Consider the following 27,226-nt stretch of genomic DNA (forward strand, 5'->3'; position numbering starts at 1 on the left):
CAGTGAATTGAGAAAGTTGTAAAGTGCTCATCTCCATGAGTTCAGCAAGTTGGAAGAAATCCACAATAGGTTCCAAAGTTTCTCCGAATAACTTCGAGCAGTGAATGCCATTTGATAATATTCTGCGAATGTGTGTATCTCAATGAATTGAGAAAGTGGTAATGTCCTTCTCTCGGTGAGTTCAGCAATTTGGAAGAAATGCTCTATCGGATCCAAAGTTTCTTTGAAAACCAACGAGCAGTGAATGCCATTTGGCTGATATTCTGCCAATGTGTGTATCTCAGTGAATTGAGAAAATGGTAAATAGCTTATCTCGCTGAGTTCAGCAATTTGGAAGAAATCCATAATAGGTTGCAAAGTTTCTCTGAAAACCATCGAGCAGTGAATGCCATTTGGCTGATATTCTGCCAATATGTGTATCTCAATGAATTGAGAAAGTGGTAAAGTGCTTATCTCGATGAGTTCAGCAAGTTGGAAGAAGTCCACAATCTGTTCCAAAGTTTCTCTGAATATCTTCGAGCAGTGAATGCGATTTGCCTGATATTCTGCCAATGTGTGTATCTCAGTGAATTGAGAAAGTTGTAAAGTGCTTATCTCGATGAGTTCAGCAAGTTGGAAGAAATCCACAATCTGTTCCAAAGTTTCTCTGAATATCTTCTCGCAGTGAATGCAATTTGGCTGATATTCTGCCAATGTGTGTATCTCAATGAAATGAGAAAGTGGTAAAGTGTTTACCTCCATCACTGCAGGAAGTTGGAAGAAATCCACAATCTGGTCCAAATTTTCTCTGAATACCTTTGAGAAGTGAATGCCATTTGGCTGATATTCTGCCAATGTGTGTATCTCAATGAATTGAGAAAATGGTCAAGTGCTCATCTCGATGAGTTCAGCAAGTTGGAAGAAATCCACAATCTGTTCCAAAGTTTCTCTGAATATCTTCTAGCAGTGAATGCGATTTGGCTGATATTCTGCCAATGTGTGTATCTCAATGAGATGAGAAACTGGTAAAGTGCTTACCTCGCTGAGTTGAGCAATTTGGAAGAAATCCATAATAGGTTGCAAAGTTTCTCTGAAAACCATCCAGCAGTGAATGCCATTTGGCTGATATTCTGCCAATCTGTGTATCTCAATGAATTGAGAAAGTGGTAAAGTGCTTATCTCGATGAGTTCAGCAAGTTGGAAGAAATCCACAATCTGTTCCAAAGTTTCTCTGAATATCTTCGAGCAGTGAATGCGATTTGCCTGATATTCTGCCAATGTGTGTATCTCAGTGAATTGAGAAAGTTGTAAAGTGCTTATCTCGATGAGTTCAGCAAGTTGGAAGAAATCCACAATCTGTTCCAAAGTTTCTCTGAATATCTTCTCGCAGTGAATGCAATTTGGCTGATATTCTGCCAATGTGTGTATCTCAATGAAATGAGAAAGTGGTAAAGCGTTTACCTCCATCACTTCAGGAAGTTGGAAGAAATCCACAATCTGGTCCAAATTTTTTCTGAATACCTTTGAGAAGTGAATGCCATTTGGCTGATATTCTGCCAATGTGTGTATCTCAATGAATTGAGAAAATGGTCAAGTGCTCATCTCGATGAGTTCAGCAAGTTGGAAGAAATCCACAATCTGTTCCAAAGTTTCTCTGAATATCTTCTAGCAGTGAATGCGATTTGGCTGATATTCTGCCAATGTGTGTATCTCAATGAAATGAGAAACTGGTAAAGTGCTTATCTCGCTGAGTTCAGCAATTTGGAAGAAATCCACAATAGGTTGCAAAGTTTCTCTGAAAACCATCGAGCAGTGAATGCAATTTGACTGATATTCTGCCAATGTGTGTATCTCAATGAATTGAGAAAGTGGTAAAGTGCTTATCTCGATGAGTTCAGCAAGTTGGAAGGAATTCACAATCTGTTCCAAAGTTTCTCTGAATATCTTCTAGCAGTGAATGCGATTTGGCTGATATACAGCCAATGTGTGTATCTCAATGAATTGAGAAAGTGGTAAAGTGCTTATCTCGATGAGTTCAGCAAGTTGGAAGAAATCCACAATCTGTTCCAAAGTTTCTCTGAATATCTTCTAGCAGTGAATGAGATTTGCCTGATATTCTGCCAATGTGTGTATCTCGATGAAATGAGAATCTGGTAAAGTGCTTATCTCGCTGAGTTCATAATTTGGAAGACATCCACAATAGGTTGCAATGTTTCTCTGAAAAACATCGAGCAGTGAATGCCATTTGGCTGATATTCAGCCAATGTGTGTATCTCAATGAATTGAGAAAGTGGTAAAGTGCTTATCTCGATGAGTTCAGCAAGTTGGAAGAAATCCACAATCTGTTCCAAAGTTTCTCTGAATATCTTCAAGCAGTGAATGAGATTTGGCTGATATTCTGCCAATGTGTGTATCTCAATGAAATCAGAAACTGGTAAAGTGCTTATCTCGATGAGTTCAGCAAGTTGGAAGAAATCCACAATCTGTTCCAAAGTTTCTCTGAATATCTTCTAGCAGTGAATGCGATTTGGCTGATATTCTGCCAATGTGTGTATCTCAATGAGATGAGAAACTGGTAAAGTGCTTACCTCGCTGAGTTGAGCAATTTGGAAGGAATCCACAATAGGTTGCAAATTTTCTCTGAAAACCATCGAGCAGTGAATGCCATTTGGCTGATATTCAGCCAATGTGTGTATCTCAGTGAAGTGAGAAAGTGGTAAAGTGCTTATCTCGATGAGTTCATAATTTGGAAGACATCCACAATAGGTTGCAAAGTTTCTCTGAAAAACATCGAGCAGTGAATGCCATTTGGCTGATATTCTGCCAATGTGTGTATCTCAATGAATTGAGAAAGTGGTAAAGTGCATATCTCGATGAGTTCAGCAAGTTGGAAGGAATTCACAATCTGTCCCAAAGTTTCTCTGAATATCTTCTAGCAGTGAATGCAACTTGGCTGATATTCTGCCAATGTGTGTATCTCAATGAAATGAGAAACTGGTAAAGTGCTTATCTCGCTGAGTTGAGCAATTTGGAAGACATCCACAATAGGTTGCAAAGTTTCTCTGAAAAACATCGAGCAGTGAATGCCATTTGGCTGATATTCTGCCAATGTGTGTATCTCAATGAATTGAGAAAGTGGTAAAGTGCTTATCTCGATGAGTTCAGCAAGTTGGAAGAAATCCACAATCTGTTCCAAAGTTTCCCTGAATATCTTCTAGCAGTGAATGCCATTTGGCTGATATTCTGCCAATGTGTGTATCTCAATGAAATGAGAAAGTGGTAAAGTGTTTAATCCATGGCTTCAGGACGTTGGAAGAAATCCACAATCTGTTCCAAAGTTTCTCTGAATACCTATGAGCAGTGAATGCCATGTGGCTGATATTCTGCCCATGTGTGTATCTCAGTGAATTGAGAAAGTTGTAAAGTGCTCATCTCCATGAGTTCAGCAAGTTGGAAGAAATCCACAATAGGTTCCAAAGTTTCTCCGAATAACTTCGAGCAGTGAATGACATTTGATAATATTCTGCGAATGTGTGTATCTCAATGAATTGAGAAAGTGGTAATGTCCTTCTCTCGGTGAGTTCAGCAATTTGGAAGAAATGCTCTATCGGATCCAAAGTTTCTTTGAAAACCATCGAGCAGTGAATGCCATTTGGCTGATATTCTGCCAATGTGTGTATCTCAGTGAATTGAGAAAATGGTAAATAGCTTATCTCGCTGAGTTCAGCAATTTGGAAGAAATCCATAATAGGTTCCAAAGTTTCTCTGAAAACCATCGAGCAGTGAATGCCATTTGGCAGATATTCTGCCAATGTGTGTATCTCAATGAATTGAGAAAGTGGTAAAGTGCTTATCCCGATGAGTTCAGCAAGTTGGAAGAAATCCGCAATCTGTTCCAAAGTTTCTCTGAATATCTTCGAGCAGTGAATGCGATTTGCCTGATATTCTGCCAATGTGTGTATCTCAGTGAATTGAGAAAGTTGTAAAGTGCTTATATCGATGAGTTCAGCAAGTTGGAAGAAATCCACAATCTGTTCCAAAGTTTCTCTGAATATCTTCTCGCAGTGAATGCAATTTGGCTGATATTCTGCCAATGTGTGTATCTCAATGAAATGAGAAAGTGGTAAAGTGTTTACCTCCATCACTTCAGGAAGTTGGAAGAAATCCACAATCTTGTCCAAATTTTCTCTGAATACCTTTGAGGTGTGAATGCCATTTGGCTGATATTCTGCCAATGTGTGTATCTCAATGAATTGAGAAAATGGTCAAGTGCTCATCTCGATGAGTTCAGCAAGTTGGAAGAAATCCACAATCTGTTCCAAAGTTTCTCTGAATATCTTCTAGCAGTGAATGCGATTTGGCTGATATTCTGCCAATGTGTGTATCTCAATGAGATGAGAAACTGGTAAAGTGCTTACCTCGCTGAGTTGAGCAATTTGGAAGAAATCCACAATAGTTTGCAAAGTTTCTCTGAAAACCATCGAGCAGTGAATTCCATTTGGCTGATATTCAGCCAATGTGTGTATCTCAGTGAAGCGAGAAAGTGGGAAAGTGCTTATCTCGATGAGTTCAGCAAGTTGGAAGAAATCCACAATCTGTTCCAAAGTTTCTCTGAATATCTTCCAGCAGTGAATGCGATTTGGCTGATATTCGGCCAATGTGTGTATCTCAATGAATTGAGAAAGTGGTAAAGTGCTTATCTCGATGAGTTCAGCAAGTTGGAAGAAATCCACAATCTGTTCCAAAGTTTCTCTGAATATCTTCTAGCAGTGAATGAGATTTGCCTGATATTCTGCCAATGTGTGTATCTCGATGAAATGAGAATCTGGTAAAGTGCTTATCTCGCTGAGTTCATAATTTGGAAGACATCCACAATAGGTTGCAAAGTTTCTCTGAAAAACATCGAGCAGTGAATGCCATTTGGCTGATATTCAGCCAATGTGTGTATCTCAATGAATTGAGAAAGTGGTAAAGTGCTTATCTCGATGAGTTCAGCAAGTTGGAAGAAATCCACAATCTGTTCCAAAGTTTCTCTGAATATCTTCAAGCAGTGAATGAGATTTGGCTGATATTCTGCCAATGTGTGTATCTCAATGAAATCAGAAACTGGTAAAGTGCTTATCTCGATGAGTTCAGCAAGTTGGAAGAAATCCACAATCTGTTCCAAAGTTTCTCTGAATATCTTCTAGCAGTGAATGCGATTTGGCTGATATTCTGCCAATGTGTGTATCTCAATGAGATGAGAAACTGGTAAAGTGCTTACCTCGCTGAGTTGAGCAATTTGGAAGGAATCCACAATAGGTTGCAAAGTTTCTCTGAAAACCATCGAGCAGTGAATGCCATTTGGCTGATATTCAGCCAATGTGTGTATCTCAGTGAAGTGAGAAAGTGGTAAAGTGCTTATCTCGATGAGTTCATAATTTGGAAGACATCCACAATAGGTTGCAAAGTTTCTCTGAAAAACATCGAGCAGTGAATGCCATTTGGCTGATATTCTGCCAATGTGTGTATCTCAATGAATTGAGAAAGTGGTAAAGTGCATATCTCGATGAGTTCAGCAAGTTGGAAGAAATCCACAATCTGTTCCAAAGTTTCTCTGAATATCTTCTAGCAGTGATTGCGATTTGGCTGATATTCTGCCAATGTGTGTATCTCAATGGTATGAGAAACTGGTAAAGTGCTTATCTCGCTGAGTTCAGCAATTTGGAAGAAATCCACAATAGGTTGCAAAGTTTCTCTGAAAACCATCGAGCAGTGAATGCAATTTGACTGATATTCTGCCAATGTGTGTATCTCAATGGATTGCGAAAGTGGTAAAGTGCTTATCTCGATGAGTTCAGCAAGTTGGAAGGAAGTCACAATCTGTCCCAAAGTTTCTCTGAATATCTTCTAGCAGTGAATGCAACTTGGCTGATATTCTGCCAATGTGTGTATCTCAATGAAATGAGAAAGTGGTAAAGTGTTTATCTCGATGACTTCAGGAAGTTGGAAGAAATCCACAATCTGTTCCAAATATTCTCTGAATACCTTTGAGCAGTGAATGCCATTTGGCTGATATTCTGCCAATACGTGTATCTCAATGAATTGCGAAAGTGGTCAAGTGCTCATCTCGATGAGTTCAGCAAGTTGGAAGAAATCCACAATCTGTTCCAAAGTTTCTCTGAATATCTTCTAGCAGCGAATGCGATTTTGCTGATATTCAGCCAATGTGTGTATCTCAATGAATTGAGAAAGTGGTAATGTCCATGTCTCCATGCGTTCAGCAATTTGGAAGAAATGCTCAATCGGATCCAAAGTTTCTTTGAAAACCATCGAGCAGTGAATGCCATTTGGCTGATATTCTGCCAATAAGTGTATCTCAATGAGATGAGAAACTGGTAAAGTGCTTATCTCGCTGAGTTGAGCAATTTGGAAGACATCCACAATAGGTTGCAAAGTTTCTCTGAGAAACATCGAGCAGTGAATGCCATTTGGCTGATATTCTGCCAATGTGTGTATCTCAATGAATTGTGAAAGTGGTAAAGTGCTTATCTCGATGAGTTCAGCAAGTTGGAAGAAATCCACAATCTGTTCCAAAGTTTCTCTGAATATCTTCTAGCAGTGAATGCCATTTGGCTGATATTCTGCCAATGTGTGTATCTCAATGAAATGAGAAAGTGGTAAAGTGTTTAATCCATGGCTTCAGGACGTTGGAAGAAATCCACAATCTGTTCCAAAGTTTCTCTGAATACCTATGAGCAGTGAATGCCATGTGGCTGATATTCTGCCCATGTGTGTATCTCAGTGAATTGAGAAAGTTGTAAAGTGCTCATCTCCATGAGTTCAGCAAGTTGGAAGAAATCCACAATAGGTTCCAAAGTTTCTCCGAATAACTTCGAGCAGTGAATGCCATTTGATAATATTCTGCGAATGTGTGTATCTCAATGAATTGAGAAAGTGGTAATGTCCTTCTCTCGGTGAGTTCAGCAATTTGGAAGAAATGCTCTATCGGATCCAAAGTTTCTTTGAAAACCATCGAGCAGTGAATGCCATTTGGCTGATATTCTGCCAATGTGTGTATCTCAGTGAATTGAGAAAATGGTAAATAGCTTATCTCGCTGAGTTCAGCAATTTGGAAGAAATCCATAATAGGTTGCAAAGTTTCTCTGAAAACCATCGAGCAGTGAATGCCATTTGGCAGATATTCTGCCAATGTGTGTATCTCAATGAATTGAGAAAGTGGTAAAGTGCTTATCCCGATGAGTTCAGCAAGTTGGAAGAAATCCGGAATCTGTTCCAAAGTTTCTCTGAATATCTTTGAGCAGTGAATGCGATTTGCCTGATATTCTGCCAATGTGTGTATCTCAGTGAATTGAGAAAGTTGTAAAGTGCTTATATCGATGAGTTCAGCAAGTTGGAAGAAATCCACAATCTGTTCCAAAGTTTCTCTGAATATCTTCTCGCAGTGAATGCAATTTGGCTGATATTCTGCCAATGTGTGTATCTCAATGAAATGAGAAAGTGGTAAAGTGTTTACCTCCATCACTTCAGGAAGTTGGAAGAAATCCACAATCTTGTCCAAATTTTCTCTGAATACCTTTGAGATGTGAATGCCATTTGGCTGATATTCTGCCAATGTGTGTATCTCAATGAATTGAGAAAATGGTCAAGTGCTCATCTCGATGAGTTCAGCAAGTTGGAAGAAATCCACAATCTGTTCCAAAGTTTCTCTGAATATCTTCTAGCAGTGAATGCGATTTGGCTGATATTCTGCCAATGTGTGTATCTCAATGAGATGAGAAACTGGTAAAGTGCTTACCTCGCTGAGTTGTGCAATTTGGAAGAAATCCACAATAGTTTGCAAAGTTTCTCTGAAAACCATCGAGCAGTGAATTCCATTTGGCTGATATTCAGCCAATGTGTGTATCTCAGTGAAGCGAGAAAGTGTTAAAGTGCTTATCTCGATGAGTTCAGCAAGTTGGAAGAAATCCACAATAGGTTGCAAAGTTTCCCTGAAAACCATCGAGCAGTGCATGCCTTTAGGCTGATATTCCGCCAATGTGTGTATCTCAATGAATTGAGAAAATGGTAAAGTGCTTATCTCGATGAGTTCAGCAAGTTGGAAGAAATCCACAATCTGTTCCAAAGTTTCTCTGAATATCTTCCAGCAGTGAATGCGATTTGGCTGATATTCGGCCAATGTGTGTATCTCAATGAAATGAGAAACTGGTAAAGTGCTTATCTCGCTGAGTTCAGCAATTTGGAAGAAATCCACAATAGGTTCCAAAGTTTCTCTGAAAACCATCGAGCAGTGAATGCCATTTGGCTGATATTCTGCCAATGTGTGTATCTCAATGAATTGCGAAAGTGGTAAAGTGCTTATCTCGATGAGTTCAGCAAGTTGGAAGGAATTCACAATCTGTTCCAAAGTTTCTCTGAATATCTTCTAGCAGTGAATGCAATTTGGCTGATATTCTGCCAATGTGTGTATCTCAATGAAATGAGAAAGTGGTAAAGTGTTTATCTCCATGACTTCAGGAAGTTGGAAGAAATCCACAATCTGTTCCAAATTTTCTCTGAATACCTTTGAGCAGTGAATGCCATTTGGCTGATATTCTGCCAATATGTGTATCTCAAAGAAATGCGAAAGAGGTCAAGGGCTCATCTCGATGAGTTCAGCAAGTTGGAAGAAATCCACAATCTGTTCCAAAGTTTCTCTGAATATCTTCTAGCAGTGAATGCCATTTGGCTGATATTCTGCCAATGTGTGTATCTCAATGAGATGAGAAACTGGTAAAGTGCTTACCTCGCTGAGTTGAGCAATTTGGAAGAAATCCACAATAGTTTGCAAAGTTTCTCTGAAAACCATCGAGCAGTGAATTCCATTTGGCTGATATTCAGCCAATGTGTGTATCTCAGTGAAGCGAGAAAGTGGTAAAGTGCTTATCTCGATGAGTTCAGCAAGTTGGAAGAAATCCACAATAGGTTGCAAAGTTTCTCTGAAAACCATCGAGCAGTGCATGCCATTAGGCTGATATTCCGCCAATGTGTGTATCTCAATGAATTGAGAAAGTGGTAAAGTGCTTATCTCGAAGAGTTCTGCAAGTTGGAAGAAATCCACTATATGTTCCAAAGTTTCTCTGAATATCTTCCAGCAGTGAATGCGATTTGGCTGATATTCTGCCAATGTGTGTATCTCAATGAAATGAGAAACTGGTAAAGTGCTTATCTCGCTGAGTTCAGCAATTTGGAAGAAATCCACAATATGTTGCAAAGTTTCTCTGAAAACCATCGAGCAGTGAATGCAATTTGACTGATATTCTGCCAATGTGTGTATCTCAAAGAATTGCGAAAGTGGTAAAGTGCTTATCTCGATGAGTTCAGCAAGTTGGAAGGAATTCACAATCTGTTCCAAAGTTTCTCTGAATATCTTCTAGCAGTGAATGCGATTTGGCTGATATACAGCCAATGTGTGTATCTCAATGAATTGAGAAAGTGGTAAAGTGCTTATCTCGATGAGTTCAGCAAGTTGGAAGAAATCCGCAATCTGTTCCAAAGTTTCTCTGAATATCTTCTAGCAGTGAATGAGATTTGCCTGATATTCTGCCAATGTGTGTATCTCGATGAAATGAGAATCTGGTAAAGTGCTTATCTCGCTGAGTTCATAATTTGGAAGACATCCACAATAGGTTGCAAAGTTTCTCTGAAAAACATCGAGTAGTGAATGCCATTTGGCTGATATTCAGCCAATGTGTGTATCTCAATGAATTGAGAAAGTGGTAAAGTGCTTATCTCGATGAGTTCAGCAAGTTGGAAGAAATCCACAACCTGTTCCAAAGTTTCTCTGAATATCTTCAAGCAGTGAATAAGATTTGGCTGATATTCTGCCAATGTGTGTATCTCAATGAAATCAGAAACTGGTAAAGTGCTTATCTCGATGAGTTCAGCAAGTTGGAAGAAATCCACAATCTGTTCCAAAGTTTCTCTGAATATCTTCCAGCAGTGAATGCGATTTGGCTGATATTCTGACAATGTGTGTATCTCAATGAGATGAGAAACTGGTAAAGTGCTTACCTCGCTGAGTTGAGCAATTTGGAAGGAATCCACAATAGGTTGCAAAGTTTCTCTGAAAACCATCGAGCAGTGAATGCCATTTGGCTGATATTCAGCCAATGTGTGTATCTCAGTGAAGTGAGAAAGTGGTAAAGTGCTTATCTCGATGAGTTCATAATTTGGAAGACATCCACAATAGGTTGCAAAGTTTCTCTGAAAAACATCGAGCAGTGAATGCCATTTGGCTGATATTCTGCCAATGTGTGTATCTCAATGAATTGAGAAAGTGGTAAAGTGCTTATCTCGATGAGTTCAGCAAGTTGGAAGAAATCCACAACCTGTTCCAAAGTTTCTCTGAATGTCTTCTAGCAGTGAATGAGATTTGGCTGATATTCTGCCAATGTGTGTATCTCAATGAAATCAGAAACTGGTAAAGTGCTTATCTCGATGAGTTCAGCAAGTTGGAAGAAATCCACAATCTGTTCCAAAGTTTCTCTGAATATCTTCGAGCAGTGAATGAGATTTGCCTGATATTCTGCCAATGTGTGTATCTCAATCAAATGAGAAACTGGTAAAGTGCTTATCTCGCTGAGTTCAGCAATTTGGAAGAAATCCACAATAGGTTCCAAAGTTTCTCTGAAAACCATCGAGCAGTGAATGCCTTTTGGCTGATATTCAGCCAATGTGTGTATCTCAATGAATTGAGAAAGTGGTAAAGTGCTTGTCTCGATGCGTTCAGCAAGTTGGAAGAAATCCACAATCTGTTCCAAAGTTTCTCTGAATATCTTCTAGCAGTGAATGCGATTTGGCTGATATTCTGCCAATGTGTGTATCTCAATGAAATGAGAAAGTGGTAAAGTGTTTATCTCCATGACTTCATGAAGTTGGAAGAAATCCACAATCTGTTCCAAAGTTTCTCTGAATACCTATGAGCAGTGAATGCCATGTGGCTGATATTCTGCCCATGTGTGTATCTCAGTGAATTGAGAAATTTGTAAAGTGCTCATCTCCATGAGTTCAGCAAGTTGGAAGAAATCCACAATAGGTTCCAAAGTTTCTCCGAATAACTTCGAGCAGTGAAAGCCATTTGATAATATTCTGCGAATGTGTGCATCTCAATGAATTGAGAAAGTGGTAATGTCCTTCTCTCGGTGAGTTCAGCAATTTGGAAGAAATGCTCTATCGGATCCAAAGTTTCTTTGAAAACCTTCGAGCAGTCAATGCCATTTGGCTGATATTCTGCCAATGTGTGTATCTCAGTGAATTGAGAAAGTGGTAAAAAGCTTATCTCGCTGAGTTCAGCAATTTGGAAGAAATCCATAATAGGTTGCAAAGTTTCTCTGAAAACCATCGAGCAGTGAATGCCATTTGGCTGATATTCTGCCAATATGTGTATCTCAATGAATTGAGAAAGTGGTAAAGTGCTTATCTCGATGAGTTCAGCAAGTTGGAAGAAATCCACAATCTGTTCCAAAGTTTCTCTGAATATCTTCGAGCAGTGAATGCGATTTGCCTGATATTCTGCCAATGTGTGTATCTCAGTGAATTGAGAAAGTTGTAAAGTGCTTATCTCGATGAGTTTAGCAAGTTGGAAGAAATCCACAATCTGTTCCAAAGTTTCTCTGAATATCTTCTCGCAGTGAATGCAATTTGGCTGATATTCTGCCAATGTGTGTATCTCAATGAAATGAGAAAGTGGTAAAGTGTTTACCTCCATCACTGCAGGAAGTTGGAAGAAATCCACAATCTGGTCCAAATTTTCTCTGAATACCTTTGAGAAGTGAATGCCATTTGGCTGATATTCTGCCAATGTGTGTATCTCAATGAATTGAGAAAATGGTCAAGTGCTCATCTCGATGAGTTCAGCAAGTTGGAAGAAATCCACAATCTGTTCCAAAGTTTCTCTGAATATCTTCTAGCAGTGAATGCGATTTGGCTGATATTCTGCCAATGTGTGTATCTCAATGAGATGAGAAACTGGTAAAGTGCTTACCTCGCTGAGTTGAGCAATTTGGAAGAAATCCACAATAGGTTGCAAAGTTTCTCTGAAAACCATCGAGCAGTGCATGCCATTAGGCTGATATTCCGCCAATATGTGTATCTCAATGAATTGAGAAAGTAGTAAAGTGCTTATCTCGATGAGTTCAGCAAGTTGGAAGAAATCCACTATATGTTCCAAAGTTTCTCTGAATATCTTCCAGCAGTGAATGCGATTTGGCTGATATTCTGCCAATGTGTGTATCTCAATGAAATGAGAAACTGGTAAAGTGCTTATCTCGCTGAGTTCAGCAATTTGGAAGAAATCCACAATAGGTTGCAAAGTTTCTCTGAAAACCATCGAGCAGTGAATGCAATTTGACTGATATTCTGCCAATGTGTGCATCTCAATGAATTGCGAAAGTGGTAAAGTGCTTATCTCGATGAGTTCAGCAAGTTGGAAGGAATTCACAATCTGTTCCAAAGTTTCTCTGAATATCTTCTAGCAGTGAATGCGATTTGGCTGATATACAGCCAATGTGTGTATCTCAATGAATTGAGAAAGTGGTAAAGTGCTTATCTCGATGAGTTCAGCAAGTTGGAAGAAATCCACAATCTGTTCCAAAGTTTCTCTGAATATCTTCTAGCAGTGAATGAGATTTGCCTGATATTCTGCCAATGTGTGTATCTCGATGAAATGAGAATCTGGTAAAGTGCTTATCTCGCTGAGTTCATAATTTGGAAGACATCCACAATAGGTTGCAAAGTTTCTCTGAAAAACATCGAGCAGTGAATGCCATTTGGCTGATATTCAGCCAATGTGTGTATCTCAATGAATTGAGAAAGTGGTAAAGTGCTTATCTCGATGAGTTCAGCAAGTTGGAAGAAATCCACAACCTGTTCCAAAGTTTCTCTGAATATCTTCAATCAGTGAATGAGATTTGGCTGATATTCTGCCAATGTGTGTATCTCAATGAAATCAGAAACTGGTAAAGTGCTTATCTCGATGAGTTCAGCAAGTTGGAAGAAATCCACAATCTGTTCCAAAGTTTCTCTGAATATCTTCTAGCAGTGAATGAGATTTGCCTGATATTCTGCCAATGTGTGTATCTCAATCAAATGAGAAACTGGTAAAGTGCTTATCTCGCTGAGTTCAGCAATTTGGAAGAAATCCACAATAGGTTCCAAAGTTTCTCTGAAAACCATCGAGCAGTGAATGCCATGTGGCTGATATTCTGCCCATGTGTGTAACTCAGTGAATTGAGAAAGTTGTAAAGTGCTCATCTCCATGAGTTCAGCAAGTTGGAAGAAATCCACAATAGGTTCCAAAGTTTCTCCGAATAACTTCGAGCAGTGAATGCCATTTGATAATATTCTGCGAATGTGCGTATCTCAATGAATTGAGAAAGTGGTAAAAAACTTATCTCGCTGAGTTCAGCAATTTGGAAGAAATGCATAATAGTTTGCAAAGTTTCTCTGAAAACCATCGAGCAGTGAATGCCATTTGGCTGATATTCTGCCAATGTGTGTATCTCAGTGAATTGAGAAAGTGGTAAAAAGCTTATCTCGCTGAGTTCAGCAAATTTGGAAGAAATCCTTAAAAGGTTGCAAAGTTTCTCTGAAAACCATCGAGCAGTGAATGCCATTTGGCTGATATTCTGCCAATGTGTTTATCTCAATGAATTGAGAAAGTGGTAAAGTGCTTATGTCGATGAGTTCAGGAAGTTGGAAGAAATCCACAATCTGTTCCAAAGTTTCTCTGAATATCTTCGAGCAGTGAATGCGATTTGCCTGATATTCCGCCAATGTGTGTATCTCAATGAATTGAGAAAGTGGTAAAGTGCTTATCTCGATGAGTTCAGCAAGTTGGAAGAAATCCACAATCTGTTCCAAAGTTTCTCTGAATATCTTCCAGCAGTGAATGCGATTTGGCTGATATTCTGCCAATGTGTGTATCTCAATGAAAAGAGAAACTTGTAAAGTGCTTATCTCGCTGAGTTCAGCAATTTGGAAGAAATCCACAATAGGTTGCAAAGTTTCTCTGAAAACCATCGAGCAGTGAATGCAATTTGACTGATATTCTGCCAATGTGTGTATCTCAATGGATTGCGAAAGTGGTAAAGTGCTTATCTCGATGAGTTCAGCAAGTTGGAAGGAAGTCACAATCTGTCCCAAAGTTTCTCTGAATATCTTCTAGCAGTGAATGCAACTTGGCTGATATTCTGCCAATGTGTGTATCTCAATGAAATGAGAAAGTGGTAAAGTGTTTATCTCGATGACTTCAGGAAGTTGGAAGAAATCCACAATCTGTTCCAAATATTCTCTGAATACCTTTGAGCAGTGAATGCCATTTGGCTGATATTCTGCCAATACGTGTATCTCAATGAATTGCGAAAGTGGTCAAGTGCTCATCTCGATGAGTTCAGCAAGTTGGAAGAAATCCACAATCTGTTCCAAAGTTTCTCTGAATATCTTCTAGCAGCGAATGCGATTTTGCTGATATTCAGCCAATGTGTGTATCTCAATGAATTGAGAAAGTGGTAATGTCCATGTCTCCATGCGTTCAGCAATTTGGAAGAAATGCTCAATCGGATCCAAAGTTTCTTTGAAAACCATCGAGCAGTGAATGCCATTTGGCTGATATTCTGCCAATAAGTGTATCTCAATGAGATGAGAAACTGGTAAAGTGCTTATCTCGCTGAGTTGAGCAATTTGGAAGACATCCACAATAGGTTGCAAAGTTTCTCTGAGAAACATCGAGCAGTGAATGCCATTTGGCTGATATTCTGCCAATGTGTGTATCTCAATGAATTGTGAAAGTGGTAAAGTGCTTATCTCGATGAGTTCAGCAAGTTGGAAGAAATCCACAATCTGTTCCAAAGTTTCTCTGAATATCTTCTAGCAGTGAATGCCATTTGGCTGATATTCTGCCAATGTGTGTATCTCAATGAAATGAGAAAGTGGTAAAGTGTTTAATCCATGGCTTCAGGACGTTGGAAGAAATCCACAATCTGTTCCAAAGTTTCTCTGAATACCTATGAGCAGTGAATGCCATGTGGCTGATATTCTGCCCATGTGTGTATCTCAGTGAATTGAGAAAGTTGTAAAGTGCTCATCTCCATGAGTTCAGCAAGTTGGAAGAAATCCACAATAGGTTCCAAAGTTTCTCCGAATAACTTCGAGCAGTGAATGCCATTTGATAATATTCTGCGAATGTGTGTATCTCAATGAATTGAGAAAGTGGTAATGTCCTTCTCTCGGTGAGTTCAGCAATTTGGAAGAAATGCTCTATCGGATCCAAAGTTTCTTTGAAAACCATCGAGCAGTGAATGCCATTTGGCTGATATTCTGCCAATGTGTGTATCTCAGTGAATTGAGAAAATGGTAAATAGCTTATCTCGCTGAGTTCAGCAATTTGGAAGAAATCCATAATAGGTTGCAAAGTTTCTCTGAAAACCATCGAGCAGTGAATGCCATTTGGCAGATATTCTGCCAATGTGTGTATCTCAATGAATTGAGAAAGTGGTAAAGTGCTTATCCCGATGAGTTCAGCAAGTTGGAAGAAATCCGGAATCTGTTCCAAAGTTTCTCTGAATATCTTCGAGCAGTGAATGCGATTTGCCTGATATTCTGCCAATGTGTGTATCTCAGTGAATTGAGAAAGTTGTAAAGTGCTTATATCGATGAGTTCAGCAAGTTGGAAGAAATCCACAATCTGTTCCAAAGTTTCTCTGAATATCTTCTCGCAGTGAATGCAATTTGGCTGATATTCTGCCAATGTGTGTATCTCAATGAAATGAGAAAGTGGTAAAGTGTTTACCTCCATCACTTCAGGAAGTTGGAAGAAATCCACAATCTTGTCCAAATTTTCTCTGAATACCTTTGAGATGTGAATGCCATTTGGCTGATATTCTGCCAATGTGTGTATCTCAATGAATTGAGAAAATGGTCAAGTGCTCATCTCGATGAGTTCAGCAAGTTGGAAGAAATCCACAATCTGTTCCAAAGTTTCTCTGAATATCTTCTAGCAGTGAATGCGATTTGGCTGATATTCTGCCAATGTGTGTATCTCAATGAGATGAGAAACTGGTAAAGTGCTTACCTCGCTGAGTTGTGCAATTTGGAAGAAATCCACAATAGTTTGCAAAGTTTCTCTGAAAACCATCGAGCAGTGAATTCCATTTGGCTGATATTCAGCCAATGTGTGTATCTCAGTGAAGCGAGAAAGTGTTAAAGTGCTTATCTCGATGAGTTCAGCAAGTTGGAAGAAATCCACAATAGGTTGCAAAGTTTCCCTGAAAACCATCGAGCAGTGCATGCCTTTAGGCTGATATTCCGCCAATGTGTGTATCTCAATGAATTGAGAAAATGGTAAAGTGCTTATCTCGATGAGTTCAGCAAGTTGGAAGAAATCCACAATCTGTTCCAAAGTTTCTCTGAATATCTTCCAGCAGTGAATGCGATTTGGCTGATATTCGGCCAATGTGTGTATCTCAATGAAATGAGAAACTGGTAAAGTGCTTATCTCGCTGAGTTCAGCAATTTGGAAGAAATCCACAATAGGTTCCAAAGTTTCTCTGAAAACCATCGAGCAGTGAATGCCATTTGGCTGATATTCTGCCAATGTGTGTATCTCAATGAATTGCGAAAGTGGTAAAGTGCTTATCTCGATGAGTTCAGCAAGTTGGAAGGAATTCACAATCTGTTCCAAAGTTTCTCTGAATATCTTCTAGCAGTGAATGCAATTTGGCTGATATTCTGCCAATGTGTGTATCTCAATGAAATGAGAAAGTGGTAAAGTGTTTATCTCCATGACTTCAGGAAGTTGGAAGAAATCCACAATCTGTTCCAAATTTTCTCTGAATACCTTTGAGCAGTGAATGCCATTTGGCTGATATTCTGCCAATATGTGTATCTCAAAGAAATGCGAAAGAGGTCAAGGGCTCATCTCGATGAGTTCAGCAAGTTGGAAGAAATCCACAATCTGTTCCAAAGTTTCTCTGAATATCTTCTAGCAGTGAATGCCATTTGGCTGATATTCTGCCAATGTGTGTATCTCAATGAGATGAGAAACTGGTAAAGTGCTTACCTCGCTGAGTTGAGCAATTTGGAAGAAATCCACAATAGTTTGCAAAGTTTCTCTGAAAACCATCGAGCAGTGAATTCCATTTGGCTGATATTCAGCCAATGTGTGTATCTCAGTGAAGCGAGAAAGTGGTAAAGTGCTTATCTCGATGAGTTCAGCAAGTTGGAAGAAATCCACAATAGGTTGCAAAGTTTCTCTGAAAACCATCGAGCAGTGCATGCCATTAGGCTGATATTCCGCCAATGTGTGTATCTCAATGAATTGAGAAAGTGGTAAAGTGCTTATCTCGAAGAGTTCTGCAAGTTGGAAGAAATCCACTATATGTTCCAAAGTTTCTCTGAATATCTTCCAGCAGTGAATGCGATTTGGCTGATATTCTGCCAATGTGTGTATCTCAATGAAATGAGAAACTGGTAAAGTGCTTATCTCGCTGAGTTCAGCAATTTGGAAGAAATCCACAATATGTTGCAAAGTTTCTCTGAAAACCATCGAGCAGTGAATGCAATTTGACTGATATTCTGCCAATGTGTGTATCTCAAAGAATTGCGAAAGTGGTAAAGTGCTTATCTCGATGAGTTCAGCAAGTTGGAAGGAATTCACAATCTGTTCCAAAGTTTCTCTGAATATCTTCTAGCAGTGAATGCGATTTGGCTGATATACAGCCAATGTGTGTATCTCAATGAATTGAGAAAGTGGTAAAGTGCTTATCTCGATGAGTTCAGCAAGTTGGAAGAAATCCGCAATCTGTTCCAAAGTTTCTCTGAATATCTTCTAGCAGTGAATGAGATTTGCCTGATATTCTGCCAATGTGTGTATCTCGATGAAATGAGAATCTGGTAAAGTGCTTATCTCGCTGAGTTCATAATTTGGAAGACATCCACAATAGGTTGCAAAGTTTCTCTGAAAAACATCGAGTAGTGAATGCCATTTGGCTGATATTCAGCCAATGTGTGTATCTCAATGAATTGAGAAAGTGGTAAAGTGCTTATCTCGATGAGTTCAGCAAGTTGGAAGAAATCCACAACCTGTTCCAAAGTTTCTCTGAATATCTTCAAGCAGTGAATAAGATTTGGCTGATATTCTGCCAATGTGTGTATCTCAATGAAATCAGAAACTGGTAAAGTGCTTATCTCGATGAGTTCAGCAAGTTGGAAGAAATCCACAATCTGTTCCAAAGTTTCTCTGAATATCTTCCAGCAGTGAATGCGATTTGGCTGATATTCTGACAATGTGTGTATCTCAATGAGATGAGAAACTGGTAAAGTGCTTACCTCGCTGAGTTGAGCAATTTGGAAGGAATCCACAATAGGTTGCAAAGTTTCTCTGAAAACCATCGAGCAGTGAATGCCATTTGGCTGATATTCAGCCAATGTGTGTATCTCAGTGAAGTGAGAAAGTGGTAAAGTGCTTATCTCGATGAGTTCATAATTTGGAAGACATCCACAATAGGTTGCAAAGTTTCTCTGAAAAACATCGAGCAGTGAATGCCATTTGGCTGATATTCTGCCAATGTGTGTATCTCAATGAATTGAGAAAGTGGTAAAGTGCTTATCTCGATGAGTTCAGCAAGTTGGAAGAAATCCACAACCTGTTCCAAAGTTTCTCTGAATGTCTTCTAGCAGTGAATGAGATTTGGCTGATATTCTGCCAATGTGTGTATCTCAATGAAATCAGAAACTGGTAAAGTGCTTATCTCGATGAGTTCAGCAAGTTGGAAGAAATCCACAATCTGTTCCAAAGTTTCTCTGAATATCTTCGAGCAGTGAATGAGATTTGCCTGATATTCTGCCAATGTGTGTATCTCAATCAAATGAGAAACTGGTAAAGTGCTTATCTCGCTGAGTTCAGCAATTTGGAAGAAATCCACAATAGGTTCCAAAGTTTCTCTGAAAACCATCGAGCAGTGAATGCCTTTTGGCTGATATTCAGCCAATGTGTGTATCTCAATGAATTGAGAAAGTGGTAAAGTGCTTGTCTCGATGCGTTCAGCAAGTTGGAAGAAATCCACAATCTGTTCCAAAGTTTCTCTGAATATCTTCTAGCAGTGAATGCGATTTGGCTGATATTCTGCCAATGTGTGTATCTCAATGAAATGAGAAAGTGGTAAAGTGTTTATCTCCATGACTTCATGAAGTTGGAAGAAATCCACAATCTGTTCCAAAGTTTCTCTGAATACCTATGAGCAGTGAATGCCATGTGGCTGATATTCTGCCCATGTGTGTATCTCAGTGAATTGAGAAATTTGTAAAGTGCTCATCTCCATGAGTTCAGCAAGTTGGAAGAAATCCACAATAGGTTCCAAAGTTTCTCCGAATAACTTCGAGCAGTGAAAGCCATTTGATAATATTCTGCGAATGTGTGCATCTCAATGAATTGAGAAAGTGGTAATGTCCTTCTCTCGGTGAGTTCAGCAATTTGGAAGAAATGCTCTATCGGATCCAAAGTTTCTTTGAAAACCTTCGAGCAGTCAATGCCATTTGGCTGATATTCTGCCAATGTGTGTATCTCAGTGAATTGAGAAAGTGGTAAAAAGCTTATCTCGCTGAGTTCAGCAATTTGGAAGAAATCCATAATAGGTTGCAAAGTTTCTCTGAAAACCATCGAGCAGTGAATGCCATTTGGCTGATATTCTGCCAATATGTGTATCTCAATGAATTGAGAAAGTGGTAAAGTGCTTATCTCGATGAGTTCAGCAAGTTGGAAGAAATCCACAATCTGTTCCAAAGTTTCTCTGAATATCTTCGAGCAGTGAATGCGATTTGCCTGATATTCTGCCAATGTGTGTATCTCAGTGAATTGAGAAAGTTGTAAAGTGCTTATCTCGATGAGTTTAGCAAGTTGGAAGAAATCCACAATCTGTTCCAAAGTTTCTCTGAATATCTTCTCGCAGTGAATGCAATTTGGCTGATATTCTGCCAATGTGTGTATCTCAATGAAATGAGAAAGTGGTAAAGTGTTTACCTCCATCACTGCAGGAAGTTGGAAGAAATCCACAATCTGGTCCAAATTTTCTCTGAATACCTTTGAGAAGTGAATGCCATTTGGCTGATATTCTGCCAATGTGTGTATCTCAATGAATTGAGAAAATGGTCAAGTGCTCATCTCGATGAGTTCAGCAAGTTGGAAGAAATCCACAATCTGTTCCAAAGTTTCTCTGAATATCTTCTAGCAGTGAATGCGATTTGGCTGATATTCTGCCAATGTGTGTATCTCAATGAGATGAGAAACTGGTAAAGTGCTTACCTCGCTGAGTTGAGCAATTTGGAAGAAATCCACAATAGGTTGCAAAGTTTCTCTGAAAACCATCGAGCAGTGCATGCCATTAGGCTGATATTCCGCCAATATGTGTATCTCAATGAATTGAGAAAGTAGTAAAGTGCTTATCTCGATGAGTTCAGCAAGTTGGAAGAAATCCACTATATGTTCCAAAGTTTCTCTGAATATCTTCCAGCAGTGAATGCGATTTGGCTGATATTCTGCCAATGTGTGTATCTCAATGAAATGAGAAACTGGTAAAGTGCTTATCTCGCTGAGTTCAGCAATTTGGAAGAAATCCACAATAGGTTGCAAAGTTTCTCTGAAAACCATCGAGCAGTGAATGCAATTTGACTGATATTCTGCCAATGTGTGCATCTCAATGAATTGCGAAAGTGGTAAAGTGCTTATCTCGATGAGTTCAGCAAGTTGGAAGGAATTCACAATCTGTTCCAAAGTTTCTCTGAATATCTTCTAGCAGTGAATGCGATTTGGCTGATATACAGCCAATGTGTGTATCTCAATGAATTGAGAAAGTGGTAAAGTGCTTATCTCGATGAGTTCAGCAAGTTGGAAGAAATCCACAATCTGTTCCAAAGTTTCTCTGAATATCTTCTAGCAGTGAATGAGATTTGCCTGATATTCTGCCAATGTGTGTATCTCGATGAAATGAGAATCTGGTAAAGTGCTTATCTCGCTGAGTTCATAATTTGGAAGACATCCACAATAGGTTGCAAAGTTTCTCTGAAAAACATCGAGCAGTGAATGCCATTTGGCTGATATTCAGCCAATGTGTGTATCTCAATGAATTGAGAAAGTGGTAAAGTGCTTATCTCGATGAGTTCAGCAAGTTGGAAGAAATCCACAACCTGTTCCAAAGTTTCTCTGAATATCTTCAATCAGTGAATGAGATTTGGCTGATATTCTGCCAATGTGTGTATCTCAATGAAATCAGAAACTGGTAAAGTGCTTATCTCGATGAGTTCAGCAAGTTGGAAGAAATCCACAATCTGTTCCAAAGTTTCTCTGAATATCTTCTAGCAGTGAATGAGATTTGCCTGATATTCTGCCAATGTGTGTATCTCAATCAAATGAGAAACTGGTAAAGTGCTTATCTCGCTGAGTTCAGCAATTTGGAAGAAATCCACAATAGGTTCCAAAGTTTCTCTGAAAACCATCGAGCAGTGAATGCCATGTGGCTGATATTCTGCCCATGTGTGTAACTCAGTGAATTGAGAAAGTTGTAAAGTGCTCATCTCCATGAGTTCAGCAAGTTGGAAGAAATCCACAATAGGTTCCAAAGTTTCTCCGAATAACTTCGAGCAGTGAATGCCATTTGATAATATTCTGCGAATGTGCGTATCTCAATGAATTGAGAAAGTGGTAAAAAACTTATCTCGCTGAGTTCAGCAATTTGGAAGAAATGCATAATAGTTTGCAAAGTTTCTCTGAAAACCATCGAGCAGTGAATGCCATTTGGCTGATATTCTGCCAATGTGTGTATCTCAGTGAATTGAGAAAGTGGTAAAAAGCTTATCTCGCTGAGTTCAGCAAATTTGGAAGAAATCCTTAAAAGGTTGCAAAGTTTCTCTGAAAACCATCGAGCAGTGAATGCCATTTGGCTGATATTCTGCCAATGTGTTTATCTCAATGAATTGAGAAAGTGGTAAAGTGCTTATGTCGATGAGTTCAGGAAGTTGGAAGAAATCCACAATCTGTTCCAAAGTTTCTCTGAATATCTTCGAGCAGTGAATGCGATTTGCCTGATATTCCGCCAATGTGTGTATCTCAATGAATTGAGAAAGTGGTAAAGTGCTTATCTCGATGAGTTCAGCAAGTTGGAAGAAATCCACAATCTGTTCCAAAGTTTCTCTGAATATCTTCCAGCAGTGAATGCGATTTGGCTGATATTCTGCCAATGTGTGTATCTCAATGAAAAGAGAAACTTGTAAAGTGCTTATCTCGCTGAGTTCAGCAATTTGGAAGAAATCCACAATAGGTTGCAAAGTTTCTCTGAAAACCATCGAGCAGTGAATGCAATTTGACTGATATTCTGCCAATGTGTGTATCTCAATGAATTGCGAAAGTGGTAAAGTGCTTATCTCGATGAGTTCAGCAAGTTGGAAGGAATTCATAATCTGTCCCAAAGTTTCTCTGAATATCTTCTAGCAGTGAATGCAATTTGGCTGATATTCTGCCAATGTGCGTATCTCAATGAAATGAGAAAGTGGTAAAGTGTTTATCTCGATGACTTCAGGAAGTTGGAAGAAATCCACAATCTGTTCCAAATTTTCTCTGAATACCTTTGAGCAGTGATTGCCATTTGGCTGATATTCTGCCAATATGTGTATCTCAATGAATTGCGAAAGTGGTCAAGTGCTCATCTCGATGAGTTCAGCAAGTTGGAAGAAATCCACAATCTGTTCCAAAGTTTCTCTGAATATCTTGTAGCAGCGAATGCGATTTTGCTGATATTCAGCCAATGTGTGTATCTCAATGAATTGAGAAAGTGGTAATGTCCATGTCTCCATGCGTTCAGCAATTTGGAAGAAATGCTCAATCGGATCCAAAGTTTCTTTGAAAACCATCGAGCAGTGAATGCCATTTGGCTGATATTCTGCCAATAAGTGTATCTCAATGAGATGAGAAACTGGTAAAGTGCTTATCTCGCTGAGTTGAGCAATTTGGAAGACATCCACAATAGGTTGCAAAGTTTCTCTGAGAAACATCGAGCAGTGAATGCCATTTGGCTGATATTCTGCCAATGTGTGTATCTCAATGAATTGTGAAAGTGGTAAAGTGCTTATCTCGATGAGTTCAGCAAGTTGGAAGAAATCCACAATCTGTTCCAAAGTTTCTCTGAATATCTTCTAGCAGTGAATGCCATTTGGCTGATATTCTGCCAATGTGTGTATCTCAATGAAATGAGAAAGTGGTAAAGTGTTTAATCCATGGCTTCAGGACGTTGGAAGAAATCCACAATCTGTTCCAAAGTTTCTCTGAATACCTATGAGCAGTGAATGCCATGTGGCTGATATTCTGCCCATGTGTGTATCTCAGTGAATTGAGAAAGTTGTAAAGTGCTCATCTCCATGAGTTCAGCAAGTTGGAAGAAATCCACAATAGGTTCCAAAGTTTCTCCGAATAACTTCGAGCAGTGAATGCCATTTGATAATATTCTGCGAATGTGTGTATCTCAATGAATTGAGAAAGTGGTAATGTCCTTCTCTCGGTGAGTTCAGCAATTTGGAAGAAATGCTCTATCGGATCCAAAGTTTCTTTGAAAACCATCGAGCAGTGAATGCCATTTGGCTGATATTCTGCCAATGTGTGTATCTCAGTGAATTGAGAAAATGGTAAATAGCTTATCTCGCTGAGTTCAGCAATTTGGAAGAAATCCATAATAGGTTGCAAAGTTTCTCTGAAAACCATCGAGCAGTGAATGCCATTTGGCAGATATTCTGCCAATGTGTGTATCTCAATGAATTGAGAAAGTGGTAAAGTGCTTATCCCGATGAGTTCAGCAAGTTGGAAGAAATCCGGAATCTGTTCCAAAGTTTCTCTGAATATCTTCGAGCAGTGAATGCGATTTGCCTGATATTCTGCCAATGTGTGTATCTCAGTGAATTGAGAAAGTTGTAAAGTGCTTATATCGATGAGTTCAGCAAGTTGGAAGAAATCCACAATCTGTTCCAAAGTTTCTCTGAATATCTTCTCGCAGTGAATGCAATTTGGCTGATATTCTGCCAATGTGTGTATCTCAATGAAATGAGAAAGTGGTAAAGTGTTTACCTCCATCACTTCAGGAAGTTGGAAGAAATCCACAATCTTGTCCAAATTTTCTCTGAATACCTTTGAGATGTGAATGCCATTTGGCTGATATTCTGCCAATGTGTGTATCTCAATGAATTGAGAAAATGGTCAAGTGCTCATCTCGATGAGTTCAGCAAGTTGGAAGAAATCCACAATCTGTTCCAAAGTTTCTCTGAATATCTTCTAGCAGTGAATGCGATTTGGCTGATATTCTGCCAATGTGTGTATCTCAATGAGATGAGAAACTGGTAAAGTGCTTACCTCGCTGAGTTGTGCAATTTGGAAGAAATCCACAATAGTTTGCAAAGTTTCTCTGAAAACCATCGAGCAGTGAATTCCATTTGGCTGATATTCAGCCAATGTGTGTATCTCAGTGAAGCGAGAAAGTGTTAAAGTGCTTATCTCGATGAGTTCAGCAAGTTGGAAGAAATCCACAATAGGTTGCAAAGTTTCCCTGAAAACCATCGAGCAGTGCATGCCTTTAGGCTGATATTCCGCCAATGTGTGTATCTCAATGAATTGAGAAAATGGTAAAGTGCTTATCTCGATGAGTTCAGCAAGTTGGAAGAAATCCACAATCTGTTCCAAAGTTTCTCTGAATATCTTCCAGCAGTGAATGCGATTTGGCTGATATTCGGCCAATGTGTGTATCTCAATGAAATGAGAAACTGGTAAAGTGCTTATCTCGCTGAGTTCAGCAATTTGGAAGAAATCCACAATAGGTTCCAAAGTTTCTCTGAAAACCATCGAGCAGTGAATGCCATTTGGCTGATATTCTGCCAATGTGTGTATCTCAATGAATTGCGAAAGTGGTAAAGTGCTTATCTCGATGAGTTCAGCAAGTTGGAAGGAATTCACAATCTGTTCCAAAGTTTCTCTGAATATCTTCTAGCAGTGAATGCAATTTGGCTGATATTCTGCCAATGTGTGTATCTCAATGAAATGAGAAAGTGGTAAAGTGTTTATCTCCATGACTTCAGGAAGTTGGAAGAAATCCACAATCTGTTCCAAATTTTCTCTGAATACCTTTGAGCAGTGAATGCCATTTGGCTGATATTCTGCCAATATGTGTATCTCAAAGAAATGCGAAAGAGGTCAAGGGCTCATCTCGATGAGTTCAGCAAGTTGGAAGAAATCCACAATCTGTTCCAAAGTTTCTCTGAATATCTTCTAGCAGTGAATGCCATTTGGCTGATATTCTGCCAATGTGTGTATCTCAATGAGATGAGAAACTGGTAAAGTGCTTACCTCGCTGAGTTGAGCAATTTGGAAGAAATCCACAATAGTTTGCAAAGTTTCTCTGAAAACCATCGAGCAGTGAATTCCATTTGGCTGATATTCAGCCAATGTGTGTATCTCAGTGAAGCGAGAAAGTGGTAAAGTGCTTATCTCGATGAGTTCAGCAAGTTGGAAGAAATCCACAATAGGTTGCAAAGTTTCTCTGAAAACCATCGAGCAGTGCATGCCATTAGGCTGATATTCCGCCAATGTGTGTATCTCAATGAATTGAGAAAGTGGTAAAGTGCTTATCTCGAAGAGTTCTGCAAGTTGGAAGAAATCCACTATATGTTCCAAAGTTTCTCTGAATATCTTCCAGCAGTGAATGCGATTTGGCTGATATTCTGCCAATGTGTGTATCTCAATGAAATGAGAAACTGGTAAAGTGCTTATCTCGCTGAGTTCAGCAATTTGGAAGAAATCCACAATATGTTGCAAAGTTTCTCTGAAAACCATCGAGCAGTGAATGCAATTTGACTGATATTCTGCCAATGTGTGTATCTCAATGAATTGCGAAAGTGGTAAAGTGCTTATCTCGATGAGTTCAGCAAGTTGGAAGGAATTCACAATCTGTTCCAAAGTTTCTCTGAATATCTTCTAGCAGTGAATGCGATTTGGCTGATATACAGCCAATGTGTGTATCTCAATGAATTGAGAAAGTGGTAAAGTGCTTATCTCGATGAGTTCAGCAAGTTGGAAGAAATCCGCAATCTGTTCCAAAGTTTCTCTGAATATCTTCTAGCAGTGAATGAGATTTGCCTGATATTCTGCCAATGTGTGTATCTCGATGAAATGAGAATCTGGTAAAGTGCTTATCTCGCTGAGTTCATAATTTGGAAGACATCCACAATAGGTTGCAAAGTTTCTCTGAAAAACATCGAGTAGTGAATGCCATTTGGCTGATATTCAGCCAATGTGTGTATCTCAATGAATTGAGAAAGTGGTAAAGTGCTTATCTCGATGAGTTCAGCAAGTTGGAAGAAATCCACAACCTGTTCCAAAGTTTCTCTGAATATCTTCAAGCAGTGAATAAGATTTGGCTGATATTCTGCCAATGTGTGTATCTCAATGAAATCAGAAACTGGTAAAGTGCTTATCTCGATGAGTTCAGCAAGTTGGAAGAAATCCACAATCTGTTCCAAAGTTTCTCTGAATATCTTCCAGCAGTGAATGCGATTTGGCTGATATTCTGACAATGTGTGTATCTCAATGAGATGAGAAACTGGTAAAGTGCTTACCTCGCTGAGTTGAGCAATTTGGAAGGAATCCACAATAGGTTGCAAAGTTTCTCTGAAAACCATCGAGCAGTGAATGCCATTTGGCTGATATTCAGCCAATGTGTGTATCTCAGTGAAGTGAGAAAGTGGTAAAGTGCTTATCTCGATGAGTTCATAATTTGGAAGACATCCACAATAGGTTGCAAAGTTTCTCTGAAAAACATCGAGCAGTGAATGCCATTTGGCTGATATTCTGCCAATGTGTGTATCTCAATGAATTGAGAAAGTGGTAAAGTGCTTATCTCGATGAGTTCAGCAAGTTGGAAGAAATCCACAACCTGTTCCAAAGTTTCTCTGAATGTCTTCTAGCAGTGAATGAGATTTGGCTGATATTCTGCCAATGTGTGTATCTCAATGAAATCAGAAACTGGTAAAGTGCTTATCTCGATGAGTTCAGCAAGTTGGAAGAAATCCACAATCTGTTCCAAAGTTTCTCTGAATATCTTCGAGCAGTGAATGAGATTTGCCTGATATTCTGCCAATGTGTGTATCTCAATCAAATGAGAAACTGGTAAAGTGCTTATCTCGC

The sequence above is a fragment of the Carcharhinus amblyrhynchos genome, chromosome 11 (genome assembly GCF_965287045.1).
Source record: "Carcharhinus amblyrhynchos chromosome 11, sCarAmb.v2.hapA, whole genome shotgun sequence".
NCBI classification, from domain to species: domain Eukaryota; kingdom Metazoa; phylum Chordata; class Chondrichthyes; order Carcharhiniformes; family Carcharhinidae; genus Carcharhinus; species Carcharhinus amblyrhynchos.